Below are 21,687 nucleotides of genomic sequence, written 5' to 3'. Positions count from 1 at the left end.
GGATGCCCAAAAGCTAGCTGGCCAACACAGCTTCGGCTGCCGAATCGCATGCAAAACCATGCAACATTCGGGGGCCGAATCTGAACTTCGGAAGCCGAACATTGGGCACTTTCGGCGGCCGAACTTATCTTCGGCGGCCGAACTTGGCTCCTCTGCCTTGGTTCATTTCAACTCAAAACTATCACACTGTAAACCCAGAAAACACATCATAACACGTAGAAAACATAATTCCTACCCTTATATAGAATCCCAACACCCCGGATTCCATCAGACAACAGGAATTCCGGTGCCGGACTCTAGCCGGGTATTACAAGTATGTTATGTAATGAGATGATATTGAGGATTAGAAGTTGTGCTTGACCCTATAGATGTTGTAATCCCTTTTGTCATATACATGATCTTAATGTCTATTGATGTTTATGCCTAACCAACTCAACTTATCTTGTATCGCCCATTGGGGCATTGATGAGATCCCACAGAGGGATAAATGTTTAAAGTTATACTATGTTTAGTGCATGCACAGGTTGAGTTTGGTGAATGATGAAAAGGAAAGTTTTAATTTTTATGTATGATTGTTGATCATGTATGGGATTAAACAGGTTTACAGGTTATATGTCAGGCTTGCTACGGGTCCCGGCGGCCTTAAGCCGATCTGGATCCTAGCGCCGGTAGCGGTCCGATTTTCAGGTCGTTACATGGGTGATTTGGTTAGAAGGTGCCATTATTACTTAGCTGCGGGTGTGTGTAGGTTCAGATTTCTGCTATGCTCTTTATCTTTAGTTGATCTCGTCCTTTATGGCGATTGTTTTATTTTTAGAATGGCTAGAATCAAATGGTTAGATTGTTGTGTCTTGGGCTACCTTGTGTTTTTAACTTTCTTTGGTTTGTTTGAATTTGCTATTTTATCTTGGGTGCCTGATGGGAAGTAATCTCATGCTTTTCTTGTTGTACCTCTTCTCTTGGCTGCCTGATGGGAAGTCGAATCACAAGGTGGAAAATAGTTGTTTATTACATTTCATCAATTTGAACTTGACAAGATTACTTGCTTGAGTGAAAATAGAAACTTTTATTCATTGAGAACTTAAGAGAAACACCGTAACTATAGATTACAACTGGAGTATTCAAAATGGAAAAAATATTATTCCTCAGATTTTTAAAGGCTAAGCTCAAGTAGAGAGATCGACTATCTAACTCTTATTTAATTCAAGAAAATGCCTTAAATGTTATATAAAACACGAATCCCTTGGATATCATCACTATGAAGACCCTTAGTTGTTCCTGAAGGAATAATTGGAAACGTAATAGCTCCTTCCACTGAGCTATGCCTAAGACCAAGTAGGTGCCCTACCTCATGCAAGGCAACAATCTCCAAGTCATGTGCTCCTTGGATTCCAACTTGAGAAAGTAATTGTAATTTTAGGGAGGAAAGAATTGAAATATTATTGATTGTGCATGAATTATTATATAGATGTAACAGATTTTTAACAGACTAACAAACTGGAACTCTATGTCTTTCTAGAAGTATCTAGGAAAGCTGCATTTATAATTAAAACGCTATCGTTTTACTTCTTTCCATATGGCGTCGTTTTCCTTTCATTTTCACGCTGCTCACTTTTCTTTGCAGCATCATTTTGCATGAGGTCAGCTTTTATCTCTTTAGCCTCCCCGCAAGATGGAGATGCCCTAATTTTGGGTAATCCCATCTTGGAGAGGAGATTTCGGAACTGTGCTGCACCGAGGGGCTTGGTGAACAGATCAGTGATCTACTGGTAAGATGGTACATGCATCATCAAAATAAAGCCTCTAGAGAGTTGATCATGGATAAGGTGACAGTCCATGTCCAGATGCTTCGTTCTTTCATGGAATATGGGGTTGGCTGCTATATGTTGAGCTGCTTGTTTGTCGCAGTGCAAAGGAATGGAACTCTCTTAATAGGTAAGTGATCCATTGAAGTTTGCATACTGTGATTTCCATGCTTCAATACTCAGCTTCTGCGGAAGATCTATTAACAGTATTCTGTTTTTTGGTTTTCCAAAATATTAGTGATTCTCTAAGAAAGATGCAATAACCGGTGAGAGATTTTCTGGTCATTAGGCAAAAAGCCCAATCTGCATCGGAGAAAGTTTGGATCTTGAAGTTATTTTGGGCTGGAAAAAATAAACCTCGTGTTGGACAGGCTTTCAAGTAACGAAGAATATGAAGGGCTGCATCTCAGTGTTGCTGGCGTGGTTGTTGCATGAATTGACTGGAGTGTTGGGTTGCGTAGGAGATATTTAGCCTGGTAACACTAAGGTAAAGTAGTTTACCTATTAGCTTTTGATACCTGTCTGGGTTTTGTAAGACTGGTCCAGTCTCATTGTCTAATTCGATTCCTTGTGGTAAAGGAATGTCGAACGTTTCAGCATGTGTGAATCCAGTATCTTGGAGAATATCTAACACATATTTCTTTTGGTTAAGGAAAAGACCGGCTTCAGAACGAGCGACTTCCAGCCCCAGAAAGTATCTGACATACCCCAAATCTTTAATTGTAAAGAGTCCATCTAAGTAAGCTTTTACATTTGATTGTGTTCTTCTGATTGCCCTGTTATGCATATGTCATCAACATAAACTAGTAAGGCTAAAAATTTAATTCTCTTGTGATCTTGTGAACAGGCAGTGGTCGAAAGTGGATTGGTTGAACCAGTAGTGCTTCAAGCAATTTATAAGTTTTTTGTTCCACATTCTCCCTGTTTGCTTTATGCCGTAGATGTTTTTAATCTGTTTGCATACTTGTCCTGGTTGAGCTCTATCATACCCTTCTAGTGGTAGCATATATAGGTCTTCTTTGACATGCCCGTGTAAATAGGCATTATTGACATCTAACCGGTGTATTGGCCAGTTCTTGGCAGTGGCTATGGCCATAAACATCCTTATAGTCACCAATTTGGCGACGAAGAGAAATTATGGTGTAATCGACCCCGGGTAGTTGGTTGAAGTCTTTGGCTACCAGTCTGGCTTTAAAGCGGCCAACAGATCCATCTAGTTTATGTTTGATCCAGTAGACCCATTTAGAAGCAATTGCCCTTTTCCCTTTTGGTAGAGTAGTTAAGTACTAGGTGTTGTTTAGCTTTAAGGTATTCAGTTCATCGTGCATGGCTTGCACCCATTTGTTGTCCCCTTTTGCTTGAAGATAGGACTTAGGTTAATGAGTCATAGATATATTTGCCATAAAGCTCAAATAATGAGGTGCAAAGATAGGTTCAGATGTGAAATAAGATAGGTGATTAGTAAAAGTACCTGCAGCTGAATTAGTAAAAGTACCTGCAGGTGAATTAGGGAATGCACCAGGATTATCATGGTATATAGAAGCTGCCACAAAATCATTTAGCCATCTGGGTCTCGTGGAGAGTCTTGTGCTCTTTCTTATTAGTGTTGGGGCTATCATTGCTTCAGTAGTTTTTGTTGAGATATTCAATGGATCAGATGTATTAGGTTCTTCATTTTCACATAAAGGTTATGTTGCTCATAGGGACTCATATGAAGGTCTATGATGGGTGTCTGAGTGGGAATAAGAAGTACTTTTTTGAGGTGGGGATGGTGAAACGGGTTCTAAATTGGGTTCTTGTATTGTATTTGGTAGCATTGGTTTGTGGGGATAGTGTATATCTTGCTAGGAACTGAATGGAAATATGGTTTCATGGAAAATAACATCCCTACAAATGAGGATTTTGTTGAGGTTCAGGGCATACACTTTATAAGCTTTCATTCCAAGAATGTAGCAAAGAAAGATGCACTTAAAGGCTCTTTCTGCAAATTTTGTCTTGTGGGATAAGGTATTGGTTGTAAAGCATAAGCAACCAAACGTTTTAAGAAGGTCAAGGTTAGGAGGTTTTTCATACAGGCGGGCAAAGGGGCTTTCCTAGTTTAGAACTGAGCTAGGGAGTCTGTTGATAATGTGGGTGGCTGTGAGTTTGGATTCCCCTCAGAATCTTTGTGATAATTTTGACTGAAACATCAAGGCTCTTGCAACTTGCAGCAAATGCTTGTGCTTTCTTTTGTCGTTCTGTTGTGGGATGTGTGGACACAATTTTCGGGGGATGACACCACTTTCTTTAATCCATCTATTGCATTTTGAATTCACAAACTTTGTTCTATTGTTTGTTCTTAATTGCTTCACCATTTTATGGAACTGATTGTGAATCATGACAATAAATTCTTTCAATATGGAAACCGCAAATTGTTTATATTGTAATAAGTACGTCTAGGTTGCCCTATGATAGAGCATATTTTAGTCCTTTTTATCTTGATATTATTGATGATTATTTACATGATTTCTGCTTAATTTAGTGTTCTTGACATTGTTTTGCAGAAAATGGTGAAAATGGACATTTTGGAGAAAATACCCTTAAAACTGCCTTACATGGAGCAAAGGAGAGCAAGCTTGCCAAGTTAAATTCAAGTGAAGCTAAATAAGGAAAGTTCTAAATAAGAAAAGTGGCAAAGAAGGAAAGAACATTCAGCCAAAGCAATTTAAAATTCAAATTTCAAATCTCCAAGTAGCCTTTTCCTTATTCAAGAAGCCAAGTCTCAAGTTGCCATAAATGAAGAGCCAAATAAGGAAAGTATATTGAAATTCAAATCTTCAAGATTCATATTCAAATTTTGAATTTCAAAATCCAGCTTATCAAGGAAGCCAAATCCAAAGATCACATGCTTGCCACCTCATGCCTTGCACATTCAAAATTCAAATTGCAAAGGAGGCTCCACCTTCCTTATTAGTACATGGGCGGCAAGGAGAGTGTGAAGGTAAGTCTTGGGCACCTTGGGCAGCATCTTGAAAACACTTGGGCAGCAAATAAAGACCAAAAGACCCACTCTTGCACAAGCCACACATGCTCCACGTTTTTCCCTTCTCACATGTGCATGGATGGCACATCTTGGACCAAGGGCATTTTGGGCAGCCTCTTAAAAACGTGAGCACCCTCTTGAAACTCTAAGACCTCAAGACATATTTAAACTCTTCAAAGAGGACATCCAAGGCAGATTGGAAGAACACACCATTCGGCCAAGACAAGGAGGAGTGGCCGGCGCTCTCCCTTCCCCATCTCCACCTTCGGTTCTTCATCTCTTGTGCTCTCTTTTTATTTTCTGTTTTGTTTCAGCCCTGAGTGGCTGAAACCTTTTATTCTAATTGAAGATTAATTGAAACTAAGGTAATTTTATGGATTGTGAGATCTGAACATAAACTATTTGTCTTTGATTTGTTCAATATTCATACAATTTGGTGCTTGAATCTATGATTACTTTATTGTTTTGATCAAATTGGCCACTTGATTCTTGATTGCAAGGTAATTGATTGTTAGTTGGGATAATTTTTAGTCTGTAATTGCTGGAATTATTCTAACATAATAACACTTGGTGTAATAACTAAGGAATTGTATGATCTAGCAACATCTCCATGCGTTTGGGTAGCTAGGATTGGATCTCTCTATTTCTTCATGCAATTGACAATTGTTTTGATGCCTAAAGTCAAGGACATTCCTTGGCAATTTGGTAATTAGTAATTGATTAGAGGACGTTCCCTAATTGATTTAATCATAAGAAGAGACATGGTGGTGAGAAGCGTCTTCCACCTCCATAACTAATCTATTGAATCAATCTAGAGAACATAAGTTTCAATGATCAATTCGAACAACCAAAGTGGATCCATCTCTTCAACTAGACCTTTCTCATATTAAATTTCCCTTTTATTTAATTACTTGCTCATTTAATTGCTTTCAGTAGTTTGCTAATCAAATTAATCTCAAAACCCCCCTTTTTACTTTTATTGCACTTTACTTTTGTTCTGCTTTCAGTTACTTGCTTTCAATTTCTTATTCAGTTGAATCTCTTGGTCTTGTTGAGAAAAATAGATAAGTTTTCAATTCTCTGTGGATTCGATCCTTTACCACTATCTGCAGTTGTAAAATTGTTGATAACCGGAAAGGTTATTTTTGATCGGCTTCGACAACCACGAGTCAAAAATTGGCGCCGTTGCCGGGGAATTGTTCTAACTTGTTTATTTTTCTTTCATGACCAGATCTAAACGTAGGGACACTCTGCCTTACAATCCAGAAATTGAACGCACAATCAGGAGACTATGAAAGCAAGCCACTGCGCCTGAACCTTCTGCCACACATTCGGCCGCTGAACCTTCCCTTCTCCAGCCACCGAACTTTGCACTAATGGCTGAACCTAATGCACAACATGCTGCCCAAAATGGACAGGCTGTCCATGACCAAATAATTCAAGAAAATCCATCCATTAGAGCTCCAATGCCAAGAGAAAGAACCATGAGAGAATTGGCAACACCTGTAGACGATCAAGCACCACTTTGCATCACCTATCCACCTCTGACACTTCCCTTTGAACTGAAAATAGGTTTGATCCATCTTCTCCCTAAATTTAGAGGTTTGCAAAATGAAAATCCACACAAGCACTTGAAAGAGTTCAATATTGTCTGTTCATCTATGAGACCTCAAGGTATTTCTGAAGATCATGTTAAGTTAAGAGCTTTTCCTTTTTCATTAGATGACTATGCTAAGGATTAGTTATTTTATTTGCCACCTGAATCCATCATTTCTTGGGATAATATGGTTATAACTTTTCTGAACAAATATTTCCCAACATCTAAAGCCATTGGCATAATAAGAAAAATCACTAGCATAAGACAAAAACCAACTGAGGATTTATATGATTATTGGGAAAGGTTTGAAAGACTGTGTACAGGTTGTCCACAACATGATATGTCAGATAAGTCCCTCATAGAGTTCTTCTATGGAGGATTGCTCTCATAAGAAAGGAAGTTCATTGATGTAGCTTGTGGAGGATCCATTGCAGACAAGACACCTAGAGAGATGAGAGAGTTGATCTCGACACTTGTAGCCTCATCTAGGCAATATGGAGAAGAAAAGCAACTGCAGAGAGGAGTCAATGAGGTAAGTTCACCTTCTATTTCTGAACTGACATCTGTTATGAAAGATTTTGCCATAGGACTGGTTCAACAAATTCAAGTAGCCCAGCCACCTAGGCCATGTGGTATTTGTGCATATGTAGGACACCCAACTGATCAATGTCCTACACTGCAAGAAGATAGCCAACAAGTGAATGCCATTGGAGAGTACAACAACTAGCCTAGACATGATCCATATTCCAACACATACAATCCAGGCTGGAGAGACCATCCCAATTTCAACTACGGAAGGGCCAACAATAATCAGAACTATCAGAACTACCATAGGAATCAGGCCCAATCAGCACCTTCAAATTCAAATCAGCACCTTGAAAGAATGATAGAGACACTTGCAAACTCTGTGCAAACTCTCCAACAACAGGTGGGACAGCTAATGAGCAAATCTGAATCCCAAGGTAAGCTTCCTTTCCAAGCTGAAACTAACCCCAGACAGAATGTGAGTGCCATCACCTTGAGAAGTGGGAAAGAACTTCAAGATGCCAGATTTGAGGAAGAGAAGCAAGTTGCACAAGAGCCTGCGCAATCTGAAACCACCCCTGCGTAAATTGAAACAACTCATGCGCAACACTCACCTAAGCCAGCCAGCCGAGCCCCATCTGAAGCCATTCCTGCGCAGAAGACTGATCAAAAGGTACGTTTTCACATTCCACCTCCTTTTCCAAAGAGATTTGAAAGAACACAAAAAGAAAAGGAAGAAAAGGAGATTCTTGAGTTTCAGAAAGGTGGAAATCAACATACCTCTGCTAGATGCTATCAAGCAGATTCCCAGGTACGCAAAATTTCTGAAAGAGTTATGTACCAACAGAAGAAAGCTTGCTGAGAAAGAGAAAGTAAGTGTAGGTAAAGTTGTTACTGCTGTTATTAAAAGAGAATTCCCTACTAAATGCAAAGATAAAGGTATGTTTGCTATTTCTTGTAAAATAGGGAATGTTGGAATTAAGAAAGCTATGTGTGATCTTGGTGCATCCATAAATGTTATGCCTCTTTCCATCTATAAATCTCTGAATGCATGTGCACTGAAAGACACAAGAGTTGTGATTCAATTAGCTGATAGATCTGTGGTATACCCCTTAGGTGTTCTAGAAGATGTGTTAGTTCAAGTAGATGAACTTGTCTTTCCTGCAGATTTTTATGTTATTGATACTAAGGAAGACAGTTGCAATACTAGTTCTGATATCCTTAAGACAATTGCAATACTAGTTCTGATATCCTTCTTAGACGTCCTTTCTTGAGTACTGCTAGAACTAAGATTGATGTGCATGATGGTACTTTGACTATGGAGTTTGAAGGGGAAGTCATTAAATATAATGTCTATAATGCTATGAAATATCCACATGATATGTACCCTGTTTATGGTCTTGATATTGTTGACTGCTTGAGTCAGGAAATTTTTTGATGAGAACCAAGATTGTATTCTGAATGATGATCTTTGCAGGAATGAGAGCCAGAAAGAGCCAAAACTGAAAGAGACAGTCTGTAGCGTCCAACAGGTAAATTGCAGTCAAGCACAGGATGAAGAAAACTCTGTTGCACCACTTCAGGAAGGACTTACGCAAACTGAAGCCATGACCTTTCAGCCGCCGAACTCCACTATCTTTCGGCCGCCGAACCCTTCACCTCAGCTCTCATCGCAGGCTGAAACCATCCTCAGCGCAGCTCTTCATCCTCCAGCCCAGGGGAGCTCTTCCAGTCCTCCCTTTCAGCCCAGTCCTGCGCAAAAGGAAGCCTCTGAATCCAGTTCTGCGCCACCTCCATTGCAGTCAAGCCAAGAGCAACACCTTCCAGATTCTGAAGAATGTGAGAATGGCCTCTTTAAACAAATTTTCCAAGCCCAATCTGATGAACCATGGTACGCAGACATGGTGAACTACTTAGCCACAGGTAATTTACCTTCTGACATGCCGAAGCACACCAAGGATAAGATAAAGAAAGATGCCAAATATTATGTTTGGGTTGAGCCATATCTATGGAAACATTGTGCTGACCAAATGACAAGGAGATGTATTCCTGACCAAGAAATAGCTTCTGTGCTTACTTTTTTTTATTCATATAGTTGTGGTGGACACTTTGGTCCGAGAAAGACTGCTTATAAGATACTTGAAAGTGGCCTATTTTGGCCCACTATTTTTCGAGATGCCTTTCTATTTTGCAGATCATGTGCTAGGTGCCAACAAACAGGAAATTTGAGCAAAAGAAATCAAATGCCACAAAACCCCATTATGGTATGTGAGGTATTTGATGTTTGGGGCATAGACTTCATGGGCCCATTCCCACCATCCTTTGGATACACTTACATCATCCTTGCAGTGGATTATGTGTCCAAGTGGGTGGAAGCTAAAGCAACAAAGACTGATGATGCCAAGGCAGTAGTAGACTTTGTGAAGACCAACATCTTTGCCAGACATGGAGTACCAAAGGCAATCATCAGTGACAGAGGGACCCATTTTTGCAATAAGGTGGTGGAAAGCCTTCTCAGAAAGCACAATGTCATACATAGGACATCCATAGCCTACCACCCTCAGACAAATGTGCAAGCTGAAGTGTCCAATAGAGAAATCAAGACCATCCTTGAAAAGACAGTGTCTCCCAATCGAAAGGACTAGAGTGCAAGATTAGAAGATGCTTTATGGGCCTACAGAACAGCCTACAAGACTCCCATAGGTATGTCTCCTTACAGATTGGTTTATGGAAAAGCTTGTCACCTTCCAGTTGAGCTTGAACAGAAGGCCTATTGGGCTGTAAAGAATTGCAACATAGACCTTAAAGAAGCCGGACAATATCGCAAGTTGCAACTGCAAGAGCTAGAGGAAATAAGACGAGATGCATATGAGACTTCTTAGAACTACAAAGCAAAAACCAAAGCCTCCCATGACAGTCAGATTTCAAGAAAACAATTTGAGGTTGGTGATAAAGTCTTACTCTTTGACTCTTGTTTGAAATTGTTTCCAAGAAAGCTACGGTCTAGGTGGATTGGACCATTCATTGTAGAGCATGCTTACCCACATGGAGCTGTAGACATTCGCAGTATAGAGACAGGAAAAATCTTTAAGGTGAATGGCCATCGTCTAAAACCTTTTTATTAAGGATTTGCAGTGCAAGTAGTGGAGGAAATTCCACTACATCAACCATCTCATTCAGCCTAAGTGGATCGCACCATGCACCTTACACTCCAGGGGTGTACTCAGTTTCCTTTGTTCTCTTATTTTTCTTATACATTGAGGACAATGCATGATTTAGGTGTAGGGGTGCATATCTCTTCTCTTCTTCCTCTCTTCTCTTCTTCTCTTCTTCTTCTCCTCTTCTTCTTCTTTTCCTATCTTCTCTTCTTCTCTTTTTCTTCTCCTCTTCTTCTTTTCCTTTCAATTCTACGAAATTTTTTTTTTCAGATTTGCGTTTTTGCTTGATTTTGTTTCAGTCATGCAATTTTTGCTTTCAGTCTTTCCTTTAGTTTGTTTTGATTTATGCTTTCAATAACACACACACAACCACAACCTTCTTCATCTTTTTTATTCGCTCTACTCAAACTGATGAACTATGTTGGATGAGCTTTTAATTCCATGACTCCATTGATGTGATGACTCTTTAAACTTATGTTGAATCAATTGCAGTGAGTTATATTCATGTTTGAGAATTGCCTTTTGAATTGAATCTTTGAGTTTGCCATGGTGAAAAATGTATTGATGACACTCATTAGAGAGAATAAATTGAAAAGTGTGTGAATGAACTTAACATGACTTGATTTAGCAATTGGTGTTGATTTGCCCAAATCATTGAGAGAAAGAAAATTCAGCAAAGGCAAAGACCTCATGAGCACAAATTCAAAACTGTTCCAATGGTTGAAAGACTATGAACAGAGCTAGTAGCCACTTGGACAGGTGACCAACTGAGTAACTGGGGGTGGGTATCACTAATATGTACCTTCACGTCAAAAGGTTGGTGACTTTTTCAAGCAAGACCTAAGTGCAAAAGACTGAATAAAGTACTTCAAGGTAAGGGCAAGTCAATCTGAAAACTAAAAAGAGTCCTAACTGAACAAATAATATGTGCATGTGTAATCTCTCTCTTGAGGAAAACAAATCCTAGCCATGGTAAGTAAGGGGAAACAAGGAAAGAAGGTGAGTAATCTTCATGCATATATTCTTCACTGCAATGATTCAAAATAGGTGTCTAAAGTAAGAACTTAAGTGAAAATAAGGATCAAGTAGCAAAGAAAGCTTATTTGACTATGTTTATTTGCTTGAGGACAAGCAAAAGGCTAGGTGTGGGGGTATTTGATAGAGCATATTTTAGTCCTTTTTATCTTGATATTATTGATGATTATTTACATGATTTCTGCTTAATTTAGTGTTCTTGACATTATTTTGCAAAAAATGGTGAAAAAGGACATTTTGGAGAAAATACCCTTAAAACTGCCTTAAATGGAGCAAAGGAGAGCAAGCCTGCCAAGTTGAATTCAAGTGAAGTTAAATAAGAAAAGTTCTAAAGAAGAAAAGAACATTCAGCCAAAGCAATTTGAAATTCAAATTTCAAATCTCCAAGTAGCCTTTTCCTTATTCAAGAAGCCAAGTCTCAAGTTGTCATAAATGAAGAGCCAAATAAGGAAAGTATTTTGAAATTCAAATTTTCAAGGTTCATATTCAAATTTTGAATTTCAAAATTCAGCTTATTAAGGAAGCCAAATCCAAAGATCACATGCTTGCCACCTCATGCCTTGCACATTCAAAATTCAAATTGCAAAGGAGGCTCCACCTTCCTTATTAGTGCATGGGCGGCAAGGAGAGTGTGAAGGCAAGTCTTGGGCGTCTTGGGCAGCATCTTGAAGACACTTGGCCAGCACACAGATACCAAAAGACCCACTCTTGCACAAGCCACACATGCTCCACGTTTTTCCCTTCTCACACGTGCATGGATGGCATATCTTGGACCAAGGGCATTTTGGACAGTCTCTTAAAAATGTGGGCACCCTCTTGAAACCCTAAGACAGCACCTCAAGACATATTTAAACTCTTCAAAGAGGACATCTAAGGCAGATTGGAAGAACACACCATTCAGCCAAGACAAGGAGCAGTGGCCGGCGCTCTCCCTTCCCCATCTCCATCTTCGGTTCTTCATCTCTTGTGCTCTCCTTTTATTTTTTGTTTTGTTTCAGCCATGAGTGGTTGAAACCTTTTATTCTAATTGAAGATTGGTTGAAACTACGGTTGTTTTATGGATTGTAAGATCTGAACATAAACTATTTGTCTTTGATTTGTTCAATATTCATACAATTTGGTGCTTGAATATATGATTACTTTGTTGTTTTGATCAAATTGGCCACTTGATTCTTGATTGCAAGGTAATTGATTGTTAGTTGGGATAATTTTTAGTCCGTAATTGCTGGAATTATTCTAACATAAGAACACTTGGTGTAATAATTAAGGAATTGTATGATTTAGCAACATCTCCATGCGTTTGGGTAGCTAGGATTGGATCTCTCTATTTCTTCATGCAATTGACAATTGTTTTGATGCCTAAGGCCCAAGGACGTTCCTTGGCAATTTGTTAATTAGTAATTGATTAGAGGACATTCCCTAATTGATTTAATCATAAGGAGAGACATGGTGGTGAGAAGCGTCTTCCACCTCCATAACTAATCTATTGAATCAATCAAGAGAATATAAGTTTCAATGATCAATCCGAACAACCAAAGTAGATCCATCTCTTCAACTAGACTTTTCTCATATTGAATTTTCCTTTTATTTAATTACTTGCTCATTTAATTGCTTTCAGTAGTTTGCTAATCAAATCAATCTCAAAACCCCCCTTTTTACTTTTATTGCACTTTACTTTTGTTTCGCTTTCAGTTACTTGCTTTCAGTTTCTCATTCAGTTGAATCTCTTGGCCTTGTTGAGAAAAATAGATAAGTTTTCAATTCTCTGTGGATTTGATCCTTTACCACTATCTGCAGTTGTAAAATTGTTGATAACCGGAAAGGTTATTTTTGACCGGCTTCGACAACGACGAGTCACTCTAGTATAGTCATCCGCAATGGTCAGCACATATCTTGAGATATCAATGCTGTCTCTAGTCTACTTTATTGATGGCTAAATGATTCTTTATTTAGCTTGTATAATCCTTGGTGCATCCTTCCAATAGCCAGCAGGCCTTTAGTCACTAGGTCCTGCAAAGGCATTTGTCATGGAAAAACCTTATAAAAATTTTATTGGTTTGTGTGATTTGACTTACAGACAGCAAATTGTATCTAAAGGTGGGAATATAGAGTATATTTGATAGTTGTAGATTTTGATTAAAGAAAATTGTTCCAATTTTGGTGATGGACTTCATACTGCCATCAGGTAAGGTGATAAAGTTTGGTTTAGTTAGAATTTTGTGGCTTGGAAAAAATAGATAAATCATTGCACATATGAGCTGTGGCACCTGTGACCACAATCCATTCTCTTATATTCTTAACCTTACAAGCATTAGAGTAGCAATAGGATAGCATACCAGTAAAGCCAGTGTAACTCACATAACTAGCATCATTACTGGCAACAATACCTTGGCCATGGCCTTCATGTATTTCATCATTTCCTGCATTAATGATTCCATATTCCAATCTGCCTTGTTCTGAACACAATTATCTTCGCAGTTTAGAGGTGTTTCATACACTTGTGCAGCAATATTACTCTTTCCTTTGGCCCTTTGCTGCTTGAGTTCATTGAACTAGTCCGAATATCCATTGAGCTTGAAACATGTCTCTTTTATATGCCCGGTGTCCTTGCAGTAGGTGCATACTCTGTCATCTCTCTTCTTATATTGTGTTTTCCTTGTTTGGTTTCTGGAACTCTTGCCATCATTGCACTATTTATAGGCTCTTCACCTATACTTTAGGCTTCTCTCTATTTTTTAATTCTCAAGATCATAGAATAAGCTTTGTTCACACTAGGTAGGGGTTATATAATGAGAATTTGGTTCCTTATATGATCATAGGTTACATTTAGGCCCATTAAAAATTTCATCAATTTGTGTTTGCTTTCCATATGAGCAAATGATTTTACTACACCACAATCACACACAAGAATTGGTTCCAAGCATGCACACTCATCCCACATTTTCTTTAGTTTTGTATAATACATCATAAGAGGATTGTTTGCTTGACTGATATTGTTAATTTCTTTCATTAATTGGTACATTAAGGGGCCATTGCTGTCCCCAAACCTTGATTTCAATTCTTCTGACAATTCATAAGCATTTGTAGCATAAAGGAAGGCCTCAACTAAATCTTTTGAAAGAGTATTTAGAATCCAGGACATTACCATATTATCGGCTTTCTGCCATTCTTCGTAGCTTTTGTCATTTTGCTCTGGTACTTTGCACTTGCCATTTATGAACTCTAGCTTATCCTTTGTCTTTAACGCAATTACCATTGATCTACTCCATGTGACGTAGTTGTTTCCATTTAGGGGTGAGCTGACAAGAATCATGTTGGGAGAATCAAAATTCAAAAGCTTGATCATCTTATCTTCCTTTTTAGTGCTTTTCAATATGATTTCTTCTGTAATTTCGGCCATTATGTTTGCAAGGTAAGATGTACAGATTTAAAGGATAGATGAGTTGTTCTAGATCTAGATCTGAGGTTTTTTTAGCAGAATTGCTCACACAAGATGAGCTCTAATATCATGAGAAAGTAATTGTAATTTTAGGGAGGTGACTATGCGGTTATCAAAGCCGGTAAAAAATAACCTTTTTGGTTATCAATAATTTTACAACTATAGATAGTGGCAAAAGGATCGAATCCACAGGGAATTGATACTTACCTATTTTCCTTATCAAGACCAAGTAAACAAACTAAAAGTAAATAAACTGAAAGTAAAATAAAAGGGGAGTTTTGAGATTGATGAATTAAACTAATACTGAAAGCAATAAGTAAAAGCAAATAATAAAATATAGAGATTCAAATATGAGAAAAGCTCTAGTTGAAGAATTGGATCCACTTCAGTTTTTGGGATTGAACATTGATACTTAGGTTCCTTTATTTGATTCAATAAATTAGTTATGGAGATGGAAGACGCTTCTCACCACCATATCCCTCCTTAAGCATAAACCAATTAGGGAACGTCCTCTAATTAATTACTAATCAACAAGTTGCCAAGGAACGTCCTTGGGCCTTTGGCATCTAACAACTATCAATTGCATTAAGAAATAGAGAGACCTAATTCTAGCTACCCAAATGCATGTTGATATTGCTAGATCATGCAATTTCCTTAGTTTTTACACCAAGAGTTACTTATGTTTAAATAATCCAAGCAATTACGGACTTAAAACTATCCAAACTAACAAATTATCACTTTGCAATCAAGAATCAATGGGCCCTATTGAATCTAAACAAAAAGCAACAATGGAATTAAGCATAAAATTGCATAAATATTGATAAACAAAAGATAAATAATGTATGTTCAGATCTCCTAACCCATAAAACAACTAAAGTTTTACCTAATCTTCAACTAGAAAAGAGGATTTCAGCCACTCATGGCTGAAACAAAACACAAAATAAAAGAAGAAAGAAGAAAAGAGGAACCGGCGATCCGAATGGGAGAAATGGAGAGGTGCGACCAAATGTTGGAGAAGAGGAGAAGAAGAGGTGCACAGCTTGCTTATGATCCTTTTATAGGTGAAGGTATTACCCTAGGTTTCCTTGATGAGGTGGAGCCTTCTTTCGAATTTTGAGTTTTGAATTTTGAATTCTTGAGAGGCAAGTGCATCTTCTTGAGATTTGGCTTCTTGAATAAGCTGAATTTTGAATTTTGAATCTTGAATTTTAAATTTTGAATGTGCATCTTCTTGAGATTTGGCTGCCTTAATAAGGAAAAGACTTCTTGAAGATTTGAAATTTGAATTTCAAATTACTCTGCTGACTGTACGTTCCTTATTTATCACTTTCCTTATTTATCTTCACTTCAGCTGCAACTTGACTTGGGCAAACAACTTGTTCTCCTTTATCCTATTTTAGGCAGTTTTAAGAGCAGTTTCACCAAATTACCTCTTTACACCATTTTCTGCAAAATAAGATCAAAACCACAAAATTAAGCAAAAAAAGTATAAATTAACATTAATAACAACATGATAAAATGGTCTAAATTTGGTCTTATCAGGAGGAAAGAATTGAAATATTATTGATTGTGCATGAATATTTATATACATTATTTGGATGTAACAGATTCTTAACAGACTAACAAACTGGAACTCTCTACATCTTTCTAGAAGTATCTAGGAAGAGCTTCATTTATAAATAAAATGCTATTGTTTTACTTCTTTCTCTACGGCGTCGTTTTTCTTTGATTTTCACGCTACACACTTTTCTTTGCAGTGTCATTTTGCATGAGATTAGTTTTTATCTCTTCACACCTACTTCCCATCTCTCATCGCATTATAATGGAATCGTCCATCTTGTGGTGCAAAAGCATGAGCTAGAATTCCACCACGTCCATCGAAAGAACTTCCATCCCATGGTTACCTCTATGAAACCCTATTTTGATATCAGCAGTTGCATAATCTTGTGCTCTTGAAAACTTGAAATGTGTGTTGGCAGCCCATGTTTGGAAAGCTTTCGCAACAGGGTCCATGGCTCAAGTTGGGGTTCAAGGAAGAAATCCATAGGTTAAACTATACTTAGAAGCTGGCCATTTAGGATTTCTTGGGAAGAATGTATAATGAGAGACGGTATGGAAAAAAGGAAGAACTACAGTTATGGTTTTTCTTGTCAGAATCCATCCGAGTGGTGCCATTGACGATGTCTAGCACCCCACATCGAGGCATAATCATCTTGGATACAGTTTGAAAATCTAAGGAACCAATGAGCTGCAAATGATAATTGAGTTGGTAGGTTTTAAGAGCAAACTCTAGTAGTTCATGAAAATCATCATCATTGGCATGAGACTGATTTTTATAGTGCAAGTAACCAAAATATTCAAGGTAGGTTTTGAGCTCATGGATGCCTTTGAGCTTGTCACCCTTATGGCATCCTTGAATATTCTTACGAAATTCAAATGGGGATGATTTTTCATCATTAGACTTTCTAAAGCTGCATAAGGAAGAAGAGAAATGAAGACAATAATAGTGAAAGAGAAGATGGTGAAAGCTTTAGAAGCTATGAATGGGACTAAATTAAAACTAAGCTTGAGCTTGGTGGTTTGTGAGAACTCAAAGTATTGGTGCCTATTTATAGGGCAACAAGAATAAATCATTCTTCCCTTATAAATTTCAAAGATAAAGTTAGTCTTCTATTACAATTAATTAATTAGACTATTTGTTTTACGGAAAATATTTTTCAGAAAAATATTTTTCATATTTTCTAGCGTTTGGGGCACTCAAAAAATTTAGTCAATGAAAAATATTTGTCTGGTCAAAGAAAAAAAATTCAATTTATGGAAAATGATTTTTCACTTTTGAAAAGAGGAAGTCTGATGGGCGTCGAAACCACCAAAAATAAATTCCTGCTCTAAAATAAAAATTATGATAATGGTAAGCAGGGTCGATCCCACATAGACTGATAAATAGATTAATTCTATTGAATGAACTAAAATAAAATAAAATAAAATAAAGTGAGGAGGTTTGAATGTAGAAGAATAAATAAAATCAATTTAAAAGAAGAAACAATTTAAATTTAAAAGAGAGAATCAAGATGAGACACATTCAGTCAAAGGAATAATTTTAGTTCCAGTTTTTATGGGTTGATCACAGATACAAAATAATCTCAATTTAATTATTGATAAACCAGTTATAGATATCGAAGATGCTTCACATATCCAATCATTTCTTAATTTTAAACCAGTTAAGAGACGCTCATTAACTGGATTTAACTCTCGGACAATCGTAGGAGACGCTCCTAGAATTTAATCCAATTATTGCATTAAGAATTAAAAGGACCTGATTCTAACTAACAAACGCAAGACGCTCGGTTCATTTAAGTTAGATCATACTATTCCTTAAGAAGGCCTTACACAACCTAATTCACTACTTATTTCAATTTAATTAAATAATTACATATTTAATTAACTTGAATAGCAACCTACCATTCTATCAATTGAGCAATGGCACCTTAATGCAACAACCCACAGAATGATATTAAGCAATAGACATAGGAATAATATAAATACCAATAATTGAGAAAACTATAAAATCACATAAATCTCACAACCGATTGAACTAGAACTTTAGTTATCCTTTAACTGAAAAAAAGAAATTTAGCCATGCATGTTTATAGCTAAAAATAGGAGATGAAAGATAAGATGAGATGTCAGATACATCAGAATGCCCCCTTTTTATGGTGCTAAGAGTCCTAAATATAAGTAGCTAAAATCAAAAATCAAAATCAAGTATAGCTTGGCAGATGAGAGTTATATGTTTGATTCCTGGATTTAAAGCTAGGCTTTGTTGGTTAAGTATGTTTATGCTCATAACGTAGTCCATAACACAGTTTGCCTGGAAATTAGAGTTCAAATATGACTATGTCCCTTATCCTTCTATGAATTTGATTGTGGCCACCTTTGATATCATAATATGGATTTCAAATTGGATTTTTCTCTTGTTATTCTCCAATCCTACCAAGATAACAAAATTTAAATGAATCAATCTATTTTAAATGAAATCAAACTCAATATCTAAGTATTTTGAAATATTAAAGCTGCATAATTGTGCATATTATCAATTCCCCCACACTTAGATCAAACTTGCCCTCAAGTATGTACTCATTAATAAAAAAAGACTCACAAAGTTAACTTAACTTATTTCAAACAAATAGCATTTCACAACAAAATCTCATCAATGTATACAAATCATAAAAGAAATACCAACACAATCTTCAAAGCTGAAATGTAGCAAACTCATTCTTAATATGTGACCATGCAATTAAGTTCCATCAAATTCTTAAGTTAGTGCATAAAGAAACATATATCCAACCAACCAAGAAAGTCTCTTAAAATTATAATATTCACCAGGGAACCCAGGAATCCAGTTTTTATTTATGTTATCATTTTTACTTTTATTTTTATTTTTATGGTCTTGTTTCAAGATTTTTTTGACTCCTATAAGGGTATACTCTCTCAACACTGGTTTTCTAAGGGGAATGGACCCGAACCACCCAAACCAACCGGTGATGGTAAACCATATTATTAGTGGTATATTTTAAATTATTGACGGCCCCTTACGGGGTATAATTCTCCCAATCATTAGCTTTTTCCATCCACAAGAGATATCCCTTGCGCCGTACCATTTGAACCAGCCAATGTTGGTAAACTACCTAAAAAATTCATAATATATATATATTTTTTAAATTAGTTCCTTGGGATAGTATTAAGACTCACTGCAATAGGTTAAAGTAGAGTTTCAGAATGCACTATTGGTCTTTTATCAAGCGATATCAATTCACTTAAACATAAGTTTGCATATTTCAACCCATAAAGAAAATGCTAGAATCTCTTAATGATCTGCATAAAAAGGTAAGAAAATGCCAATTGTGCTAGCCACCTAAAATAATTCAATTTAACTCTGAAAGTCAAAAATTATTTTATTTTATTTTATTTATATTTTTATATATATTTTTTTATTTTCTTATTATTATTTTTTATTTTTTATTTTTTATTTTAAATAAGATAAACAAATTAAACAAAAAAAAAATTAATACTTAAAACAACATGTATATGACAGACTCTCCCTCACACGTGGATCACACTGGCCTCAATGTGATAAAAAAAACAAGACAGCCAAGGCAGATATACGTTCAGTGATTCCCCCACACTTGGGTCACAACAAAAAAGAAGAAAAATAATAAGAACAGAGTTTAGAATATGACCTGGAGGGATGTCATGACTCCTACTACTGCTGCCGGTATTGAGATCGAATTGTAACCTGCATGTCGCTGATGTTATTCGCTAAGCGTGCTAGATGAGTAGCAACACGCTCCAAGATATTTTTGAATCGACTCTCCATCTGATCAACTCTTGTGTTGAGGGCTTGAAAAGCTTGCTGGGCATCAAATGGAGGATTAGCCATGGTAGAGGCAACAGGAGCCGTGCGTACAACACTTCCTTTTTTGAAGACTTGGTCGGGTCGCGGGATGATGGGACTTGGAGGACAAATAGAAAATAAAACACCATTTTTGCATAGTAGACCCATGTCATCGAGACTCATTAAATCTAAGGGTGCCATGTCACAAGCTTTATGCAAATTAATGTTTGTTAAGTCAATTAATCCTTCATGCAAAGCAATATGGGTGACTATGTGTCCTAGAATTAAAGGTCTACGATGACTAACAACAGTGCGTATTTGTGAAGCAATAAAACAACCCAAATTGACCCTTATACCCTCAGTCATACACTAGAGAAAAAATAATTCAGCCTTAGATAGGATCCTAGGGGAATCCTTCCTTCCTGAGAAAGAATATGCAAGTAGACGATGTAAATAGACCAATGCAGGTGAATGTAAATATGAATCACTAGATTTGGCAGGATTAAAAGAATCTGGTGGTTGGTGTGTGAGTTGCTCATGTACTGCCTGTGGGTTAAAAGCATCACATATATCAGTGTACGCATTCAAATAGGTTTCTGAGTAGGCAGATTCATTATCAATTAACCTACGTATCTTATTAAATTCAGTGAGTGAATATGCAAATCTTTGATCCATTAATCTGAATTGAACAACTTCAGCTGTATTTAATGTGCAACCTGTTAGTGAATCAACAGAGAAGGTGGAATAAAATTCTCAAATAAGTTCATAGTAAATTGGACAGTTAATGGCAAAAAATTTATCCCAATCAATACTGGCAATCAACACATCCACATTGAAATCTAATTTCTTTACAGTAGGGTCATGTAGGATTTTGCCTTGTACAATAGGAAGAGTTGAAACAAAGGCATACCTGGCTTTTTCTTTTGAATTTTTGAAACGAAGGTTACCGTTCAATTGTGATGGAGCCGGAGGTAAGTGATGTCTACCCCTCTCAAGGCGTGTCTGGGTACCAGCAACAGAAGTATTTACCACGGCAGGATTATCGATGGGAGAGGTGGGGGACTGGTCTGCTAAAGAGGTGGAAGCGGAGTGATGCAAGTCAAAATGTTGCTCACCGTTGATGGTGGCTGAGGGTGGTGGACTGCCGCAGGGTGGTGGACCGCTGCGGGATGGTAGCCGTGATGGCTGTGCGTGAGCGATTCATGGCGGGTTGTACAGCGCGAGACGGCGAGGTGTGAGCAGCGGTGGTGGAGACATAGCAAACTTGCACGTGGACCGTGGCAGACAGCAGCGATGGAGAGGTGGTGGCGCGTTCTGGTGTTGGCAGGTTGCGATCTGTGCGTGCATTGGACGTCGCGGCTAGCGGAGATGGAGGGGTAATGGTGGCTGGCGGCGACTGGCGTTGGCGGGTTGCAACCTGTAAATGTACGAACTCGCCGGCCGTTAGTGGTGGAGGTGGATCATCTTTTGGGAGCCATGGGTTGTTTACTGCTGTAGGAGAGAAGAGACAAAAGGGAAGTTAGGTTTAGGAAGAGTAAAAATGAAGGGTAAGAAAGCGAAAAAAGAAAAAAAAATTTAACCCTAATACCACCTCTTGTACCCAAAACACACCGATAAATATAGGATTACATACCTGTAGAACTTAAAATAAAATGCCCAGACCTATAAAAACACTTACCACCGGATAAGATGACCGAGGATAAAAAATAAA

The 21,687-nt window shown here is 37.5% G+C and overlaps 1 pseudogene; it reads right to left on the bottom strand.

Moving 5' to 3' along the window:
• Positions 1-1,216: 1,216 nt before the first annotated feature.
• LOC122721968 lies at positions 1,217-17,215 on the bottom strand (annotated as a pseudogene).
• Positions 17,216-21,687: the final 4,472 nt, after the last annotated feature.

Source organism: Manihot esculenta, chromosome 15, assembly GCF_001659605.2.
Source record: "Manihot esculenta cultivar AM560-2 chromosome 15, M.esculenta_v8, whole genome shotgun sequence".
Classification (NCBI taxonomy): domain Eukaryota; kingdom Viridiplantae; phylum Streptophyta; class Magnoliopsida; order Malpighiales; family Euphorbiaceae; genus Manihot; species Manihot esculenta.
Note: the sequence above shows the minus strand (reverse complement) of the source record. Positions and strands in the feature narration are given on the sequence as shown.